Source organism: Euwallacea fornicatus, chromosome 9 (assembly GCF_040115645.1).
Source record: "Euwallacea fornicatus isolate EFF26 chromosome 9, ASM4011564v1, whole genome shotgun sequence".
Taxonomy (NCBI): Eukaryota; Metazoa; Arthropoda; class Insecta; order Coleoptera; family Curculionidae; genus Euwallacea; species Euwallacea fornicatus.
The window spans coordinates 3,489,758-3,511,235 of NC_089549.1; the positions used below are offsets into that span (position 1 = coordinate 3,489,758).

At 33.7% G+C, this 21,478-nt stretch overlaps 1 protein-coding gene and 1 long non-coding RNA gene across 3 annotated transcripts in view; both read left to right on the top strand.

The window, feature by feature from the left end:
• The window catches only part of sli (slit guidance ligand), a 166,079-nt gene that overhangs the window by 88,039 nt on the left and 56,562 nt on the right, over nt 1-21,478 (top strand). The window lies entirely within an intron of this gene.
• LOC136341171 (uncharacterized) lies at nt 1,468-19,496 on the top strand. Its single transcript, XR_010732452.1, has 3 exons — nt 1,468-1,787; nt 2,234-2,345; nt 19,315-19,496. It is a non-coding gene; the product is annotated as an uncharacterized lncRNA (long non-coding RNA).

Below are 21,478 nucleotides of genomic sequence, written 5' to 3' on the forward strand. Positions count from 1 at the left end.
GGTGATCTGAAGATCTGCGAGAAGCACACACAACATGGTGAAATTTACCGAATTTACGCTTCAAATTTAGCCAACAATAACCGTAAATGCAAAACGCAACACAGCATATACTACAATAATAGCGAAACTCTAATTCTCTAAACTCGTAAAATCCAGTTAAATAATATAGGGGTAAATTCCCATCCCCCATATAAGCAAAACCGCTCAGCGGCAAATTGTGGGGTTCGTATTGCGAACAGCGACTGTAAACACATCGAAATAATTATAATTTATATTTCGGAAGCAATATTATATTTAAGAAATTGCCCCTTTTGATGTATCGGGGAAATTTCTGAGGGATCAGCCCTTCAGGTTCTGAATCAGCCGCGAAGCGCGTATATGATAAAATGTTCTCGCATTACGTTTACATCAGCACCGGGCTTACATGTAACATAGCAAAACAAAGAAGTTGTTATGCAATTTACCTAGAGGGATCGCTCTGTCATGTGGAGTGTGAGAAAACGCGTTATAAAGCGCATCCCATGTCACAGGACCCCGTAAAAATGACGTCTTCGTAACGTTAGTCACAAGGTATGGATCAAGACAAGGCGGATACAGCTTATGCAAATTGCAGGTTTCGTTGTCTATTAAAATGCTTTATGTTCCCCATTATTTCGATAAAAACTCAAATGCATTAATCATTCGACCTGCGAGATTTGCAGGATTCCGCCCGGAGCAGGCTTAGCTTTACGGCATGAGGTAATAGAGTTGCACACTCCAACCACACCTGCTACATTTAGGTTTTCGTCTTTTTGACGATTATAGACGTCTTGAAGAAGAATGATCAAGGAGGATCACTTAGTTAATAGACTATAGAAAAGATTGCTGGCAAAATTGCGAACAGAGTTAAAGGGACCTCCCTTTAACGTGTGCTCATTGCTGTGGCAACTTGGGCTAATGAGTTAAGTTTAAGATAATTTGGAACGGAAGTGAAGCCTTGGGAAACTAAAGAACTATATCTGCGAAAACTTATTTAAACACCTTTCTGCCATAGTCAGGAATAATCTGCATGAAAAGTCTGATAAATTATCCCAATCTAGATGATTGGTGTAGATTAGTTCAGATATAGTTTGTATTTTGGATCTTTGCATGTGCATCACGCATACAAATCGTGTGCATCAAATCTATTCAAAACCAATATAAAATATGACCAGTGACGTCTCGAATATCTTATGATTTTGGGTTAAAATAAAAAAGCTGGTGTAGCAAAAGCAGGTGGTAAGAAACGAAGATATGAACTGTTAATTTATGAACTAAACATCAGAAAAATAAAATCAAAATAACCAATTCAAAAATTCATACCACCATCTTTATTCAACCTTTATACGTCCCCATTATCAATTTTGACCTGTCAGTTTAGTCTGTAGAAACATGCATGTTATATCTGTGTCTTTGTTATTTGAATATTACGTTCCCCACCACCTCTAGACACGTATGTGTTACCTAATCCATGCATACACCAAGATCCAAACTATAAACTACATTTTCCATCGATATTTAATTGGTATTGTTAGGGCCGGCCTTGGCAAAGTTGGGCGAAATTTTCAATCACCGCCCCACTATTCCAACGAAAAACCGCTGACCATGAAAGTCCACGGCCCTTGTTGGTCTGTCGCATTGGGCCGTCGCCCAACATCGTCCATCCTCGCCCCCCTAAAGACCGGTACTGGTTAGTAAAATTAAGATGAAGTGGGATAAGTGTGTAAACGGTGGAAGTGTGTTACCACGTTCTCTTTGTTATAATAAAAGTAAAAATGTATTTATTAATAATTAGAAATCTTCTTAAAAGCGATCTCAATCCAACGACGCAGACGTAATGCATTAATTGTGGGGTTCTCCCGGGGTGACTAAATCAGTTAGATTACGTTTCAACAAAAAGATATGTACAAGTTTAGAGTAGCAATTAAAGTGCCTTCTTTTTTGATGAAATGCCCAATTCCAAATTAAAATATTTGGTGGATATAAACATTTTTGATAAAAGTTTATGTTTAAAATAAGAATCGTAGACTTTCTTATAATATTTAGTGAGATATGCATTAGTCTGCTCATACCCCCGGAAATATTTATACACGAAGCAAGTGCATCATATTAGACCGCTCTTGTCCCTGCCATGATATTATTTTTATTGTTTGGTCTAAATCTTATATTTACTGTTTTCTTGCATAGTTTATATGTTATATTTGCTTTTTTTAAGAATCGACATGGTTGGGAATTATGTTAGAAAATCAAATCGAGGGAACTATACCTAAGACATATTGCAGGAAGTATAAGAAGCAATGAGCGCTGGACGCATCAATGGTCATAAAGCAAGTAAACAATTTTTTTTTACATTATAATTTTTTACACGATGAAATTATTCTACAGGGTGAGTCTTAAGTAATGGGACACAGAGCAACGATGGATTTATGACATAAAAATAATGCAATATAGATAAATTTATGTTATACCAAAAGTTGAAAAATTAAATCAAATTTTCTTCAATATCTCTGGAATCTGAAAATAGAAGACCAACTACAGTATTAAAATGTTTTCATATAATCTTTGTGCTTTTTTAACAATACAAAAAAACTATGTTGTTACATGTCAACAAGTAGAAAAAATGGGAATTTAAGTTATTTAATTGAATTTCTCGAAAACCGTTGCTCCTAGCGACACCAATAAGGTATAACTTTTTTAACTAGAAAAGGTAGAGGAACAAATTTTATGAGGACAAAATGACATACGCCGTGGCACAAAATTTTAAATGGCTTAAATGACTCCTAATTGTCGATTGTGGCACCCTCTAGAAGATACACCGAAATCGTCGATAAATTTGAATTGATCATCTCCAAAAACCCCTATATAATAAATTTCGTGAAATTAGCCCGAACGGTTCCAGAGATATTGAAGAAAATTTGATTTAATTTTTCAACTTTGGCACCCTGTATCTCAGTTATTTTCAACTTTTGGTATAACATAAATTTATCTATATTGCATTATTTTTATGTCATAAATCCATCGTTGCTCTGTGTCCCATTACTTAAGACTCACCCTGTATATAGAGAAACAAAAGTCCCGCATGTTTTTCATAAAAATACTGGAATATGTGAAATATTGTTTTTAGTTGTGTATTTTTTGACATAACAGCTATGTATACAGGGTTACCTATGTAGTAGATAAATATACTTTTATATGTGTTTCTTGTAGAAACTCATATATATTATGATGTTTTTAAGTTTCTTGAAAAAATCTGAAGATATTTGATATAACATACCTTTGACTAAATTAAGAAAAATATAAAAAATAAAAATAAACATAGAGCTGTTAATTATTAAAAAACAATATAAACTACTATAATCCAATGTAGTCAATATTCGACCTGTGCCTTGTTCCTGATCCCCAACCTGAAATAATCTGACAGTGAGCAAGCGCTTAATTTAAATTCCTCTATTACTTTTTTATCATTTTAAGTGGTATTCGTGGAGCTTTTTAAATCATTTCATTTTTTTAACTTCTATATTGTAGGATTTATGAAAATGCACCCTATCTTTCAGATAACTTCAAAAAAAGTCCAGACGTGTGAGGTCAGGCGATCTAGCATACCACTCTAATCGTTATATTACGTAAATATTTGATCAACTGTTGAATTTAGATATGTCTATATTACATGAAATGCGTTCAGAATTTCTCAAAGAATTGCAAAACGTCTTAATACACGAGGGGTTTCACAAGATTTTTTGTTTAAATATATACTTATATATTAATAAAATGTACTTAACTGCGTAAATCGAAGTTTAACAAAAAGCTGTTCGCGCTTACCCCACTACATCCTTTCTTAATTACTTAATATTGGTAAGTCCACAGAAGTTCCCCTGTCTATTGAATTGATTTGAACTGAATGTTTTCGCAACTTTCTGCACTAGGCAGTAAAAAACACGAGTAGCAACAACTCGTAACTCCTAATCGTGTGTCCAACCAAACACAACTTTCCTTTATCCTTCAGTTTGAAACCTACAAAATTTTTAAATATGCTGAACTTTCTGCAGCTGTAGTCATTCCATACTCTGTTTATTCACATCGAACTCATTCCTTTGAAAGAGCCTCATGACCTTTTGCATAGTATGGGAAAACGTGTTATAAAGCACCAAGAAGACATATGCCTGACAAACTTTATTAAATCATTTAATTTAAATTCCAAACGATAGCAATAAATTTCTTGGCCAATTTATCGCGTTTCGTAGTCTCGAAGCTGCATTTCAATTGGTCTGCTTAAACGCAATAGTCGCGACGCGAGTGGTTCGCAATAAATTCCGGATAACAATAAATAATAAAATTTTACAAAGACGTTAAGGTGCAATATAATAAATAACCAAGTGAGTTTTTCGTGCAAGAAAGAAGATTTATTTACGATTTCCGGATGCGTAATTGAGGCCACAAAAAGTCTGGTAATTGCACGCAAAGTGGCAGGTTTAATTTTTCTTTAATTCCTTGAAAAACAAACGGCCTTAGTGGTACGCTAGACACGATATAGAGGAATTTTCATATTTGAGCAATTCACGCGATCCTTTTTAACTACATTTCTAGCATAGCCGACTGTTGTGCCCAATATTTATGCTTCCAGAATTATATCGCTTTCCAGGTAAAATTCTACCAATTTAAAACCTCCATCAGTTGAGAAATTTAGTTTATTTGTTACCATCAAAACCCTTTTTGTATATGCATCAAAAGTGCTAATAAACCGTAATTATCCGTGTTCATGCAAGCGGGAAATAAAGTCACAAACCTTATCTGTCCTAGTAATCAAAACTTTTCTTGCCTTGCCGAAAAACATTTTATACTAACAACTTCCAAAGTGCTTAATCAAAGGCTGCCAAAATTTCTCTCAGAAAGTTTGCTGCTTATTTATAGCGACCAAGTAGCTGATTTCGCCTCGAAAATATGCTTCGAACATTCTTGGAGAATATGCCGCAATAATAAGTGGCCGCTCAGTCCGAAATTAATTTCAACAGGAATGCCTCGTATTAACATTATGAATATATGCATAGCTTGATAAATTATGTATATCGACAGAAATTGTCTTTAAATATAAATATTTAGATGTTACGTGAATAGGCTCGCAATCGAATCTTTTTTCCGAACTTTCGTCAAAGTAACTGAAGAGCTAACACATATAGCAACTGTGAGAATTGTATGCGGTGCATGACAAAAATGAAATAACACATTATTAAGTGACATAATAATGGATCAATAATTTTTTTATATTGGTAAAGTGTAATGCATGGTTGGAAATATGACAGTAACGCCCTCAAATATAACTGCGAAAATGCCTAACATTATACAGGGTGAGTATTAAATAGAGTGATAATTTTTTTTTTGTTATCGGTAGGTTCAATACTTTTTTCTATTCGAAGATATTTTAAATTAACCCTCTATCAGTATTTCATCGTCGGTTCATGGTTTTATTATCAACCCCTTTCCTTGCGGCATCGCCATTGAAAGTGTACATTTGAACATATTTTCCGACTCGCTGGATTCGGCTAAAAGAGTTGCTCAAACGGCTGGAAATTTTTCTGCATGGAGCTTCGATTTCCGTACAAATTGCGGTAGCATATTGCGATTTGAAGAGGCAAAGGTGCTTTTGAAATCCTTTTTGCTGATTTATTTGGAATATCAACAAAGCAAGAGAGGCCTAATATAAAATTTCTTCAAGGAATACGGAGGCGAAGCTTTACAACCCAGAGCGAAATCCAATTACGATTTACACGAGCCATAAATAAGCTCGGAGACGAATTTGGTAATATTAATTAGTATGGGGCCCACATATCTAAATGTTTAAAAATTCAGCTCTGTCGTGCAACTTCATCGTATAATGTCCCTGGGCCCACACTTTACAACTTATACCGTATTTTTAATACATTATTAAGAGGCGCGACACATGTCCCGATCGGCCATATGATCTTCTAAATTGGATTGACCAGTGCCTATATGCACGAGATCACGAACGAGCTTGGTGCTTTTTTAAGTCTTTTTTGGCCCTTTCAGGTAGGTCCAGTAAGTATTCGGGTGTGGAGTGTTAGTGCCAGGAAATCGATAATACGAAATTGCCTAAGGAGCTTGAGGAAAGATGCGTTTTAGAAAGTATACGAGGATAGTCCAAAAAGTACCGTACCTGATATAAATTTGCTAATTTTTTTAATAAAAATTTGACTATAATAGAAAGGCTTAACAACCTTATGCCTAAAGTTCGAGAGTGCTATTTTGATTTGTGTTTGTTTTGAAGTCATTATTACTGGACGCTTTTAGAAGTTTTTAGAACATGGAAAAAATCTGTCACCGATATCTAAAATTCAATACTTTAATTTGAAACGTCTTAGCCAACTAGACTCCAAACTTTTCCCCACCCATCCTATTCACCAAATTTAGATCCATCAAGTTATTTTCTATTTCCAAACTTGAAAAATTTGCTCGGCGGAAAGGGATTCGCCAATAATGAAAAGATGAAACCCGACGTTGATGTTTATTTTAAAACATTCGAAGCTTCTTACTATAAACAGGTTAGAGAACATATAGAGCATCGCTGCGAAAAGCATGCCGATCGCAAGGAAGACTAAATTGAAAAATAATGTAATATATTCCAATTTTTTTCCTTCAAATGTTAGGTCGGGTACTTCTGAGATTATCCCCGTAATAACACAGTGCTAATTGCAAAGTACGTCAAGCGAGGCATCCGGGGGCAAAGACCTAATTCGAGTATGCCGAATCCAATGGTGTTAACCTTTCTGTTCTAGATTAGCTCTTAATTTTGATATATTCGAAATTCAAGTTTTTGGTGCCAAACACTCAAGACAACGTTATTTTCATAATTGTTGTACTATTTTTTTAATTTTAATCAATGAAAGTCAATCGAATAAATGTTGTTTTTCTCGTTTATTAAGATTAACATGGTACACGAACAACAGACGGTGTCCAATCACATCTCTAATAACGTTTTGCAAAAAATATTTCAAGTACAAATCTGCTGGTTCAACAGTAATGTTGCGCTGACTGAGCATAATTACAAATTTTCCACAAACATAATAAAAGTTTTTAGTACTTTTATTCATTTTTTTTTTGTAATTTGACCTATCTAACTGATTTTATAAGGCAATTAAAATACACACACTACGTCAACAACGCAGCTTTTCACAAGAAATCTCAAAGCTGTTATTAAATGTCAAATATAGACATGAAGTTTCACAGTAATGGTGAACTAAAATATGCTCACTGCTTTCACTGTCTTAATTTAGAATGTTATTAAATGGTGAAAACTTATTTTAAAATCGAGTGAACCAAATTCATTTTTCTTCAAATATAACAGTTTCTATTAGATTGATATTTTTCGATACGACGTTTATTCAATCGATTTTTATCGATTCAGATATTTGAAAAATAGGAATAAAATATTGTTTTGTTGGGTCTTTGGAATAAAAAATTTAAATGTTAAATATCTCGAAAACAGCTACTTTAGAAAAATGGTTAACACCATTAAATTCAGTTTACTTGAATTAGGTTTTCCCCCGGGTGCCTTGCTTGATGGAAAAAAAAGAGTCTCTGATTCTAGCACAGTGTAATTATTACTAAACAGAATCTTAACGAACTCTATTCATCGTAGTGACTTCAGAAGATTTTACAATACAGCCCTGAACTTGTGTAATAAACCATAAACCAGATGCGACATTTCATAAATATTTCCAACGTGCATCGGATCTGCGTTCTTGTTAAAGGCGAAATTTACATGGATTTAATTTAGGCTCATTTAGTATTCCTTATGGGAAGTGACATATCGCGACAGACTGTCAAAACACACCCTTGCAAATGCGTTGCTCCTGTACAGACTTTATTCGTTCACTTTGTTCGTTCTGGTCTACATAAATCCGCATTCTGAAAAGGATTTAGAGGCCCATAAAACGTTGATAGCGCTAGCCGAATGATGGTTTAAAATAGCTCTAAAAACGTGAAGTTAAGTAATACCAAATTTCAGAATTTATAGGCCCTTATTCTAGCTTTCTATTCCTGTTAATTTATTACTTCGCCAGTTTTCCCACCTGAAATCGACATTATTACTATTCAATGTAGGTTCGGCCACTACGAGCACGGGTTCGTTAATTAATATTTATTATCAATTAAAACTGATCTCGTCCCTAGGTAACATATTTTCGGGGAGCGTTTTAATTTGTTTCGATAAATCTTGCGCAATTAGCAGAGACGTTTTTCAATTAAATCGTCGCTATTGGGAATGCTAATTTGTTCATTTACATAATATTTATCAACATTGATTATTTGTGAGTAAGTTACATGATAAACGAGAACTTCGGAGCACAAGTTCTCCCCAATTTAACAACCCCCGCCGCTTCCCCAATATCATTAACCCATCCAGCAGCGATTTACCTATCCGCCATGCAATCTACACTTCCGACACGCCATTATTGGCGTTTCTTTGACAAAGCGGCAAAAGACAAAGGGCAAAGGGCCAACATTCCACGATGCTATTAGTTGACATTTTCATCATCGAGATGCCTAATTATTGTCTCAGTATCAAAGCTCTCCACACTGGAGGGAGAATTTCCCATCCACGAAACCAGGCTTAATGCATCGGTAGGCCCGAATTTGCATAAGTTGGTCCCGTTTTGAATATCTTAATGGAAAGGTGTTAGTAATGTGGAAAGAGAAGGTCTTTGATTAGATTTCAGGGGATAAATGTTAACATAGTGCCAATTAGGGTTCTAGATAATTTTGATACTTTTTTAATATAAGTAGTAATCAAAGGATTTTGTAGACTTGTGTAATAACCTCATTTTTTTCAAAAATTTTCGAAACAGTTCCAGTTTTGAAATAATTTCGACTAGAAACAGAGGCGTATACACTTGAAATTTCAACCACAAGAAAATTCACATTTTCTTTCCAAAAAAAACAATATTAATTTCTAAAAGAAATAAAATATTCGTTTCTGAAAGAAATTAAATATTAGTTCCTGAAAGAAATCAGATATTAGATCCTGACAAAAATTCAATATTAGTTTCTGAAAAAAATCCATATTAATCCTAGAAAAATACGAAATATTAATTCTCGAAAAATGTGAAGAAAATAGTTCGAAATTACTTCGAAATACTTTTAGTTTCGAATCAAGGGCTCCTCCCAGCAAGCGCGCATACAGTAGAGACCTGTAATAAAAAAGAAAATTAATTTTAATTTCTAAACACAAAAACTTCGAAACAGTTCCAGTTTTGAATGAATCAAATCTTCAAGCAGAGGCGCACCATGTGCAGACCTGTAACAGAAAAGACAATTAATTGAAATTCCTGAACAAAGAGCTTCGGAACAGTTCCAGTTTTGAGTGAATCGCATCTCTAAGTAGAGGCGCACCACCATGTGGAGACCTGCAACAGAAAAGACAATTAATTGAAATTCTTGAACAAAGAGCTTCGGAACAGTTCCAGTTTTGAGTGAATCGCATCTCTAAGTAGAGGCGCACCATGTGGAGACCTGCAACAGAAAAGACAATTAATTGAAATTCCTGAACAAAGAGCTTCGGAACAGTTCCAGTTTTGAGTGAATCGCATCTCTAAGTAGAGGCGCACCATGTGGAGACCTGTAACAGAAAAGACAATTAATTGAAATTCCTGAACAAAGAGCTTCGGAACAGTTCCAGTTCTGAATGAATCAAATCTTCAAGCAGAGGCGCACCATGTGGAAACCTGTAACAGAAAAGACAATTAATTTAAATTCTTGAAGCAGGGGAAGCACAATTGAGACTTGAAACACAAAAAAATTCAACATTAGTTCCTGAAAAAAAATCTTCAAAACGATTCCAGTTTCGGAACTAATTTATCTAAACCAAGTGTGTGCACTTAATACCTGGACGATAAAATAGCAGTACTAATTCCTAAAAAGTTTTAAAATGTTCAAACCCGTTCAAGGTACAATATCATTCTTCATCTACATATAAAGACTCTTAAATACCTTTCAAATGAGTCAAAATTCCAAATCATTTCGTCTTACAAATTAAAATTCTAAATTAGACACCGTTGTCATTTACATTGTAACACTTAAGTATGAACCACAAGGGAAAACAATCAGAATTCACCCCCGAATACCAAAAGCGTGAGCCAGAATCGCGTCAGAAATCTCCATTTTCACTCATCAAGTCATGGATGTACTAACAGCTTACCCTCTCAAGTCTTCAGAACAAAGGAAAAGGGGATTATATCCATTATTAGTGCCGCGTGCATCACTAACGTCTTGTTCATTGCCACAGTAACATTCAAATGAAACATATTCGAAGTGATATTGGTACGAAAACGCCCAAAAAATTTACTACCTAGCCCTTGTATAGGTACAGCTCATCGGTCTTCGAAATAATAAGCGATTAATAATAACATGTGACGTTTCCAAATTTAATAAAATAGGGAAAAGGGTGTAAATTCAACGCAGTACTTTCACCATACAAATATGCTCCGCCAGAATTAAAAAAAAAATCCTAATTCCAAAGGGATCTTACACAACAATAATAATTTAGAATTTCATAAGGTGTTAAATACGTTAGGATTAATAGAAATATGATATATAGGGTGTTTCTTAACACTTGGCAAAAATGAAATGGGTGAATTGTGAGCTAATTGTAAAGAAAAACACTTTATATACTGGCATGTCCTAAATTGCTCCAACTTTGATTTAGAGGGTGATGAAGTGACTTTTGAAAATTTTCATTCATTTCCCTGTTGTTTGTCAAGATAATTGTGTCAAAATTGGTAGTAATATTCATTTTAGCATTGCGAACAAACTGACATAAGATTTTTCTAAAATACTCTACAGGACGTTACTTTTTCTTTGGTCCCTCTCAATATTTTACATCAGAACTTTCTTATGACATTTTAAAATTTTTTGCGTCTTCAATTTTTTTTTAAATAGAAACAATAGTTTAGAAGATATTTGCAAAAATATCTACCTTCGTTTGTTCCAATTGACTAATTTAAGACATGCCTTTATATGAAGTTTTATCTGAAAATAAGCTCATGATTCACCCATTTAATTTTTTACCATCCATGAAGAAATACCTTTATAACAGATATAAAGCCGCTATCGACCTTAAAATTTTGTCTCGGTTTATTAAGAGCTTAACAATTTTGACGTCTGAATGATATATATATATACATGTGTATGTACAGTGACTCGCATTAATATTCGGATTCTATGGTATATTTGGAAGTATTAGGTTTTTTACTAATTTATTCTTAACTTAATTTAATTATTTATTACGTAATCTTTGGTTACAACAATGTTTCTAGTATATATAAATTCATTTTTGATCTTTTAAATTTAATTATATACAAAGATACTATCGAATAAAGAAAACAAGGCATAATTTTACTATCGCAAAAATATTCGGATACATACCAGGAACACAATATTTGTAAACAAAATTTATATAAACAAAAAAAAAATAAAAACAAATTAATACTTCGTAGGATTGCCTTTTTGTTGTATAACTTGTTGTAGCCGTTTCGGCATCTTTTCAATTATTTTTTTAATGTAATCTTCAGGTATGCGTTGCCACCCTTCAACTAATCGTTGTTTTAACTCGTTTTTGGAGTTGACTGGCTTATTATGAACTTTACGGTCTAAAAATGCCCATAGATTTTCTATAAGGGTTAAGATCAGGTGATTGTGTAGGAGGATTTAATACTTTAGGACAATTATATAATAAATACTCTTGGACTAAACGCGACTTATGTTTTGGATCATTATCCTGGTAAAATTAAAAATAGTCGCATATACCTAATTTTTCAGCACTTTTTAGTAAATTTCCTTCAATAAATACTAATTCGCCTACTCCTGCAGCTGAGATGCAGCTCCAAACCATTATGCTCCCTCCGCTGTATTTCACCGTAGGCCGAAGATTATTAATTTTTATTATATTAATTTTTAGCTCTTCATTTTTTTTTGCGCCATACCATGTTACGACCATCGGATTCAAAAATATTGAATTTTTTTTCATCAGCAAATATAACGTTTTCCCAGTATGTTTTCTCATTCACAGCGAATTCGTGAGCAAAGGCGAGACATCTCTTGCGATTGACTTCCAACACGTATGGGGCTTTTTTCGGGCTCCTCTTCCGTTGTACCCGTCTACTTTTAATAATCGCCGAACTGTGTCAGGTTGTACTTTTTTGCCACTGTATTCTAGTAAATCAGCTGTTAATTTAGGGGTACTCAGTCCAGGGTTTATTTTAATTTGTTTAATAATTTTTCGCTTCTCACGCTCATCAATAAGTTTCGGGCGTCCTTTTTGCGGAATTGGTTCAATCCGATCTTCTTGAACAAGTCTTCTAATTATATCACCAACTGTACTTTTACTTACACATAACAAATTACCGATTTCTCGATACGATCTGTCTTTAGCGTGATGAAAAATAATAAATTGTCGTATGTCAAAAGAAATATTTTTGCCTTTTCGCTTCATAATGTGAATTTTAGTAAGCAATAAGTTCGCCTTCAAACCCCCTTGCACACAGCTTACAAGAAAATTGAGCCTGACGCATCTCTAATCTTTTACGATCATGAAAAACTCTGTAAGCAATGTTTTTCTATTATTTTTTACTTGCACTGCATCGCACCGCATTCCGTGTCAGAATATTTTTGCGATAATAAAATTATTCTTTGTTTTCTTTGTTCGATAGTATCTTTGTATATAATTAAATTAAAAAGATCAAAAATGTATTTACATATACTAGAAACATTGTTGTAACAAAAGATTACGCAATAAATAATGTTAGTTAAGAATAAGTTAGCAAAAAACCTAATACTTCCAAAAATACCATAGTGTCCGAATATTAATGCGAGTCACTGTGTGTAAGCTCATAAATTTAATTATCTTATGAACAGTAGCCATTAGCATCGTGTAGCGATTCTGCAGTGGCATCTTTTTCTACATTAAATTGCCCAGAATTCTTTATATTTATTAGCATGTGACTTCTGTAGGAAACTTATTAAATTATATAACCGGAAGACATTTTGTAAAACGGTTTGCCTGGGATTATGGAGCGTATTGAAGTCATATATTTAAGATATTTTTCAACAGAATTGCTCTAGACGTCCCCAAGATACTGGTGTTGTTTTGAAAAATGGTCAAAAAGGATACCTCTTCCTTTGGAAATTAAAGATAAATTTCATTATTAATGGATATGATTATAATTTTTTTTCTATTTGCGGTTTAATAAGATTGTAAGAAATCTTCACGGGAAAAACCTGAAAAAATGTTGCAAAAGTGTTTTGCAATAGTTTTTCAGGTTCCACATTTTATTTGCAAAATTACACGATTATTTTGTTGATTTACACGAAAACTCTTTCTCCAAAATATCAATTTTAAACTAGGCGCTGTTGCTTTCCCCCTCATACACAAATAAAATTTTAAATTGTCTGGAATCACAAAAGAAAGTATAACTTTTGGATTGCCGCATATGCGATTTATATAATAACGTAGCTGCCTGGTTAGAGTATCTCAAAAATATTAAATCATCTTAACTTGACTTTTTCCTCACAAATATCGATTTTTAACCCGATCTTGGTACTTCTCTCTTCGTCAACTGATCAACATGAAAATTTCAGGGTCTGTAAAAGAAAGTGCAGACATATAAATTTTCCGGGTCGCTGAAAAATTATTATTATGAAATACGTGGTTTAAGAGTTATAATTTAACGTAAACATGCGTTCATCTGAACCAGCTTCCTCGTAAGTATCATCGTCACCCGGTCCCGGTATTTTCCCTACGGCGAACAGATTATATCGAAAATTTCAAAAATTGTAGACCAAAGTGTAAAATTTAACGATATTTAATTTGATAAGTGTAGTTTCTATATAAATACCCTTCTGTAAAATGGCACTATCGCTTAAAATCTCAATTTTTATTACTTCTATAAAACTATTGAATTTTTGCTGAAACGATACGGAAGCTCCAGGCATGAAATACCTCTAAAAGATGAACGTTCATTTTGAAGAATGTTTCCCTAGGTTCACATTGAGGCCAGATTCAGCTACTTCTTTTCACCTCAATTTGGTAAGTGTTTTAAGAGGTAAAACTACTTTTTTGAATTTGGCTCAATTTGTGATTAATTAAAAATTCCGTTAAGAGCATGTGCAAATGAAACTGAACTTCTCTCTTCTATATTTATTTACATTTAATTCCACTCAGTCGTTTAGATTGTGCCTCACCCCCTCGCTAGAAGAAATATTCCAAGTTGGGAGTAATATTTATGTGCGAATATAGAATGGGTGGAATCAGGACACAAGGGCGAAACAAAGAGATGAGACGAGCGGACAAGTGCTTTTAAATGGGTTATTATTAGATTAGGGCTAAAGTGAAGGGCATATGGCCGACATAGCAACGAAATATGCTCCAAGCATTATCCCATCTTCAAATGATTCAGTTTACAGTAAATAATAATTAATTTCTTATATCCACATATGATATCTCATCATCCCCTTTCATCAACACGCTTTCCATTAACTGAGGTCTAGTTTAGAATGTGCCTTGATCTCAATAGCCCCGTTAGAGGCGGAAAATTGAAATTTGTAGCTAGGGACACGCGTTTGGACACGTGTCGCTGCTTCCGCCAAGTCACGTGCCGACTTCCAAAAACTCCATTAAAGTGAACTGGCCAGATGATAACTCAATCATACCGAGACCGGGAAGTAATTAAAAGTTGGACAGGAGTCTATTAGTTCTAAATAGGTTAACTTTCTCTCGTTTAGCTATATGGATGTGTATGTGGATAGATCAGTTTGGAACTTTATTAAAACTATGATTGACAACAGAATGTGACGGTAATTGCCAAAGTGTCTCTGGGATCGGCATGAAAATTTGTATAAAGTGGATGGAAATTGTGTATACAGGGTGTTTCAGAGTTGAAATGACGAAAGCCTAGACGAGATTCCGCTGAGCAAAATATATCAAAAAGTTCATATGAACGTCGGTTCGAAAATGCTTCGTTTTCCAAATACAGAGTTTTAATTTTTTTTTGTTTAATTTTTTATTAATAGCTTAAAAACGCTTTAACCGATTTTAATGAAATTTCTTCAAACATCTACTAGATCAATAAGATTTTAATTTATTTAGGTAAACCGAATATTAGCTGAAAACCACGAAAAAATACAGAATTATATTTTCTCTGCAAAAAAAACAAACGACTTGCTCGCTGGGTACGCTCCTCGGATGGCTGGATCAAATCTAATTGATTTATTAGGTGTTTTAATAAACAGTAAAAATTTCATTAAAATCAACTAAAGCGTTTTTCGGCTATTAATAAATCAAATTTTTAAAAACTTAACATTTTCTCTCTTGCAAATGAAGAATTTTCGGACACATGTTCACATGAAATTTTTCCCATATTTTGGTAAGCGGAATCTCTCCTAGGCTTTTGACACTTGAACCCTAAATACCCTGTATAAAAAATTTACACGCAACATTTCCCGGATAGAAAGACATGTTTCGCGGAGAACGAGAAATCTAAGGAGAAAGCTAATGGAACTGAAAAAAACCTACTGAAGTTTCTTAAATTAGATACCGGAACAAACAGCTATTTTGACAACTTAGAATTTGAAAAAATCGTTGAATAGGAACGTAGAAAATCACTTGGAAGAAGCTACAAAAAAAATCACATTGAATTCTCCCCTCACGGCCAGCTTTTCTATCAAAGCTTTGGTTTTCGCACCAATATTTCCACAATTAAAAATTTATTATCACCATCACTTACTACATGACAAGAATTTCTCAGTTGAAATTGAGCAAAACCTTATTTATTACAGAGACGAGTTTCGAAATTAAAAAACCTGCTTAACCAATTCTTTAAAATTAACATGAGGTGAAGGGGAGTGAAGGGCACAAAGTAACAGTCAAGATGGGTTTTGTGCTTACGTTCTATTGATCATCTTTTGAATAAGTTTAGAAGAACATCTTGATCTCAAGCTCATTGGCGTTGTGCCTTCATCCCAATTAACGGCATAACTTTTCCCGTGCTTTTTCACCATTATTTGAACGTTTACAACTTTGACGAGCTTTCAACATAATCCCAAATTGGCGAGTTGACTTTTTATTTAGTTCATTGTAATCATCAGACATGTTTCGGATAATAAAGCAGCGAATTAACGAGCATATTTCACCGAGAACGTGAATGAACGTCGCACACCGAATGTGTTGTGCAGTGTGCTTTCACAATGCATTTTAAATTGCCGCGACTTATGGAGTTTACGGACGTACCGTAGGAAAGTTACGGTAATGACGGGACACGGTTGGTCGTGGTCGGACGACCATCTCTTTCATTGTGCGATTGTTATCACCCCGCCACAGCGACAGTTCCACAGCTTGCGCCGGTAATTTCAGCTGATATTAACACGACTTGTATTGTGGAACATAACCATTAATCAACGGTCATTTTAACAGTTTACGCCAAAAAATCGTGCCGGCTTCAGTTTCGCTACATACATAAATTCGAATCTAATTACGCCCACCCTCCTTCGCGTCGACACTATTTTGACACTCACCAACCATCCCCCTTTATTTAGCCTGTGATAAGATCGGGTTCGGTCCAAAATCCAATTTAGGAAAAAATATAAGCAAATAAGATAATACGGTGACACTACATTAAACTTGATGGATGTGCTCTGGTTAGAGACAAGGGATCAACTAGTATTCGACACGGACTTTAATTATGTACGTAGAGGCAAGCAAGGAAACGTTCTAGTTTCATATTGTTAAAGTTTCTAGTAAGTAGAGACACTGGAGAAGCAAATAAAGGAAATACCATTGATTAATGTGACTATGCTGAACACCGCATGGACGGGTACAGGGTGGTCCGCGTTCGATGCGTATCATTGGGACATTGGAAACTATGAAAGATACGGGGTCGCTTAAGTTGGGGTAAAATTGCACAATTTGGTATTTAAGCAAATGCCACTTCAAACTGGGAAAAATTTCGAATACTTCCGGAGATATCCAGAAAAAAAACCGAAATGTTACTTCATCATTTGAATGTTGCGCTGACTTTATTTGAAAAGATATTTCAAAACAAATGTCATTATTACCACATTTTTGAAACACCTTAGCGTATTGATTTGCTTTTGTTTAACAATAATGAAAAAGTTTGAATTATCTATTATCATTCCATTTAAAAAAAAACACGATTAGATCAGTAATTTAAATAAATTTTAATGTAATTTTTAAATTGTTTTATTCTTGTAAATAGCGCTATGAAGATAATTGACCATTTCTATTACAAACTTAATAGATTTTTGTCGCAACATGCTTTTGTTTGATGAAAATGTTTCGTTTTACTTTAATAATAATTAACATTAACTTGATAATTTATTGAATAGATTTGACCGAACAGCAGTGTGACAATGAAACAATTCGCGAATAGTTTACTTATAAAAAACAGCAAAATTAATTCAATCCATAACCATCTTCTTGCCCAGATAAGAGTTTTTTTTAATACTCCTAAATCCTATTTGTAACACTTTATACAAAATGATTTGAGGTATTTGTTTTGTATATTACGATTGATTGAAAACTTCGCTCCAATTTACACTCTCTCGTATCTCTTAGAGTTATTGAGATAGCAATGGTATGCATCGAATTTGGACCACCCTATACACCCTAACGTGGATTAATGTGAAAAACACTAAATATGAGACTGCACCAGCTGTTGATGAAATACTTAGAAAAATTAGGAATACTCGCACAAGGCGAAATAAGCGAACTTTGCAAACGTCAATTTTGCAGAATTATCAAAAAAATTCTCGAAGCTTTGAGATTGCCATTTCGTCGCATTGCAGAACGGATTTTTCGCGAATTTATCGAAAGACACGTATATCACAAACTGGGAAGACATGAAAATTATTGGTAAGAACAACGGACCTGTTTCTCTTTAGTTCTATTCATTTCTCCAGATTAGCTTGGAGAAATGAATGGCACAGATTGCCCGAATCATTTTCCGACTCTATCGCAAGACAAGAAGACTCAGTTCAGGAATTATTGATTCTAAGAAATGAGCAAAGCGCTATACCTTTCTTTGAAGTTCACAATTAGTATAGGAAATTTCTAGTTACTCATTACTTTTAATTCAGTTATATCAGATTTATGCAAGTTATTAGGAGTATGAAAGGAACAAAGAGAGAGAGAGGGAGAGAGGGGAAAGGAGGGAAGACAGAGTGGGAGAAAGAGAGGAGAGGGAAAGAGACACTCTCTCTGTCTAAAGACTTCGATAAACTCTATATATCTTTTGAGTTCCAAGCCAAACTTCTCGTGATCTGTTCTGGGATGCCTAAAATTTCAGCATTGAACATTTTCGAAGTTCTTCACTGTTTCCTTCTCTTTCACGCTAGCCTCATATATAGTTACTAAAATGAAAAAGAATATCGTTCATTTGTTCAATTATATTTTCCATGTTTCTTCTTTAAGTCATCGCAAATCGTGTTTTAGCACGTTTTCATTTTTTTTTAATTTGTGATAAAAAAGTGCCATCATGTATTTAGTATAAATTTAGTATAAGACCTTTTCAGTTCTTCTGAAATTCCACGGCTCGTTGCTGACACATCAGTCTGAAGGCTCGCTTAAAAGATTACGAAGCTTTAAGTTCTCAAGTCTGCAACTCTGCCTGCAACGACATGCAGGAACGCGGCTGTTCTAATCCCGCCTATCAATAATACACTTCTGGAAATAACTCATACATGGGCAATTACTTAAGCACTCGTCCAGCTTTAATCCCTTCAGTGCAGGCGGGCTTAACCCGCAAACGGCGGCTGTCATCTTTGAAAACGACTTCGACTTGATAAATCCAAGACATTTATCACAGTGCATCCGGGCGTAATGCGGTAACAGACAACCACACGGATAAACACACTCCAGATTGGAATTCCTCACTCATTATTTATTTCTTTCGGTTGTTTTAAGCCTTTTTGTAGCTAAATATGCAACTAATTCACTAGTGATTAATTTTTTTATTGATGGGTTAGAAATAGCAATCAAAGCATTTCAAAATATTTTATCTTTCTTTCACAGTGAAGTTTGATATGTGTTAGTATATTTAACCATTATAAAAACCTTAGCAAATTTGGTTCCAACGAGACGGTACCTTATGTCATACTATATTAACTATTAGGAAATAACTTTGAAATATTTCCAATGGAAAAGTAACTCACAAACATTCAAATATTCTTTGGCCTGCTAAATCTCCTGACTTAACTTCTATGGATTACTTTTTACAGGTTTACTGAAACAGAAAGTCTACTAGCACAGGCCGTTTCGAGATGTTATCTATTTGGAGAGGATCATTTCGGAAACATGTCAGGAAATTACTCCAAATATAATTATGTCTATATTAAGTGAATTTGTCAAAAATGCGATTAAACGTTTTGAAAGAGAGGGTAGCTATATCGATGCACTAGTGGAATGAGTTGGAACTAAAATAAATAATCCTGCATAGGTACACAAATGATTAACTCTTTTTATTGTCTTATAAACAAAATAATTGATAGTTAGGCATTAATTACCTAATTAAATCACGCAATTGTTGTGAAAACATATTAAGAGATGAAAAGTTATCATGTTTTCAATAAAGAATAGATAAATGTGCATTATTAATACTAAGAATAACAAAAATTTCCTGAGTAAAATTTATATTTTTAAGAAAACCTGGTATACGATTCCCAAAATGTGATATCTGAAAAATTAATTTTAGGTTTAATACCATGCAGAATTTTTTAAGACTAACTTTTTTCGTAAAATTAATAATAAAAAAGTTTTTCATGTGATTTCAACTTAAGTAGACACACTGTATATCTGTACTAACAAAAAGTCGCATCCTGAACAGTACTTATTCGCAAAATTTTTAATGAAAGTACAAAAACTCAGTCTGAAGTGAAATTTCATTAACTTTTCTGCTAGTTTTTAGTTAAGTGTTTTCTTAAAGAATATGAGTTTTAATCTGAAAATTTTCTTGAGTAACCATATCCAAAAAAGAAACGCTAAACTACTTTTAACTAACATTTTTACGTATAAATACACATCCTGTCCTGAAGCACAGCTCCAGTAATTTTATTTAAGTTTTCGGTTGTTTATTTTATAAAGGAATAGATAATTCTGTTAAATATCTTTATCTAGAAGAACTTCCTTCCCGATCAGTAAATTTCACAACATACATTGTATCTGAGATCTGAGAAAACATATTTTTCAGACTTTTTAAAGAGTTTTTTCTTAAAGAACAGATATAGTTTTGATGAGAAAATTGAATAAGTATTTGTATCAGAAAATCCTCCATCAATAGTATCGATAACATCGTATAAATTTTCTAATGATTTTTTTTTTGAGGACAAGCTGAGAATAACTGTTGAGAAACTAAAAAATGAGAAACCAAAAAAAGCTCATTTGTAGACTAATTCCATTAAGTGATGCTACTAAAAATCTTATTGTAAAGAAGTTTAATTTGGATTTCTGCGAGTATCGACGTAGACGGGTACCCAGAACGCAGTCTGAATTCAACACCAATTAATTATTTTTATGTGAATATCTCAAAGCTAAAGTCTGCGGCATTTCATCTGAATATACAGACGTCTTACGGTGATAAATTGTTTAAGCTTGCATCTAAGTACCACCAATTTTTCTTACTAATGCGACTTTCTGTTTTTCCAAAACATACCGTTTAAGTGTTCAACAAAATGGTGAACATTTGAAACAAATTTTATAGAAATAAAATATTTAAAATTTTAATTTTTTTTAATAAATTATTGAATAAAATCACAAAAAATATTTATCAATGTGTTCAGCTAACTGCAAAAAATATAAAAACATATATGTAGCTGCTCTTTGGAAAAAAAAAACTGACACCCAGTTTTTTTGGTAGAAAATGGATTTAAACAAAATTATTTTCTGTCAGAATATAGAAAACTCTTCACGATTTTATTTTAATTTTTTTAATTTTTGAAAATCGGCTGACAAATAACGATTTCACAGCTTCTTTCGTTTTTAAACAAATTACTCGCCGTATTCCTATGGGCACTTACCCTCAGAAGTGACTGGAAAAAAAAGTTTCTTTGAGCAGATGTAAACCAAAATTATTATGGATTTTTGAATTAAATTCCGGCTATTCGTTTCAGTATCAATTATATACGAGGTCGTCGTCTGCAGATACCTTTAAAAGTGCCTATAATTTTCGAATAATAATATAATAGCCAATCTGAAGGGGCTGTATCGAGATAGGGCGGCTTTATCTCTGAGGGATAGAGCACAGTCACGCAATACGTCGTGTGTACCCTGCAAATTTAGTATGGCGCATCAGCTCATGACCACAAATTAGGATGATGGGTTGTATTATACAATATACATACACAAACTACCACCATATATTGCGGTTGGTAGCATGAAACATGCTCG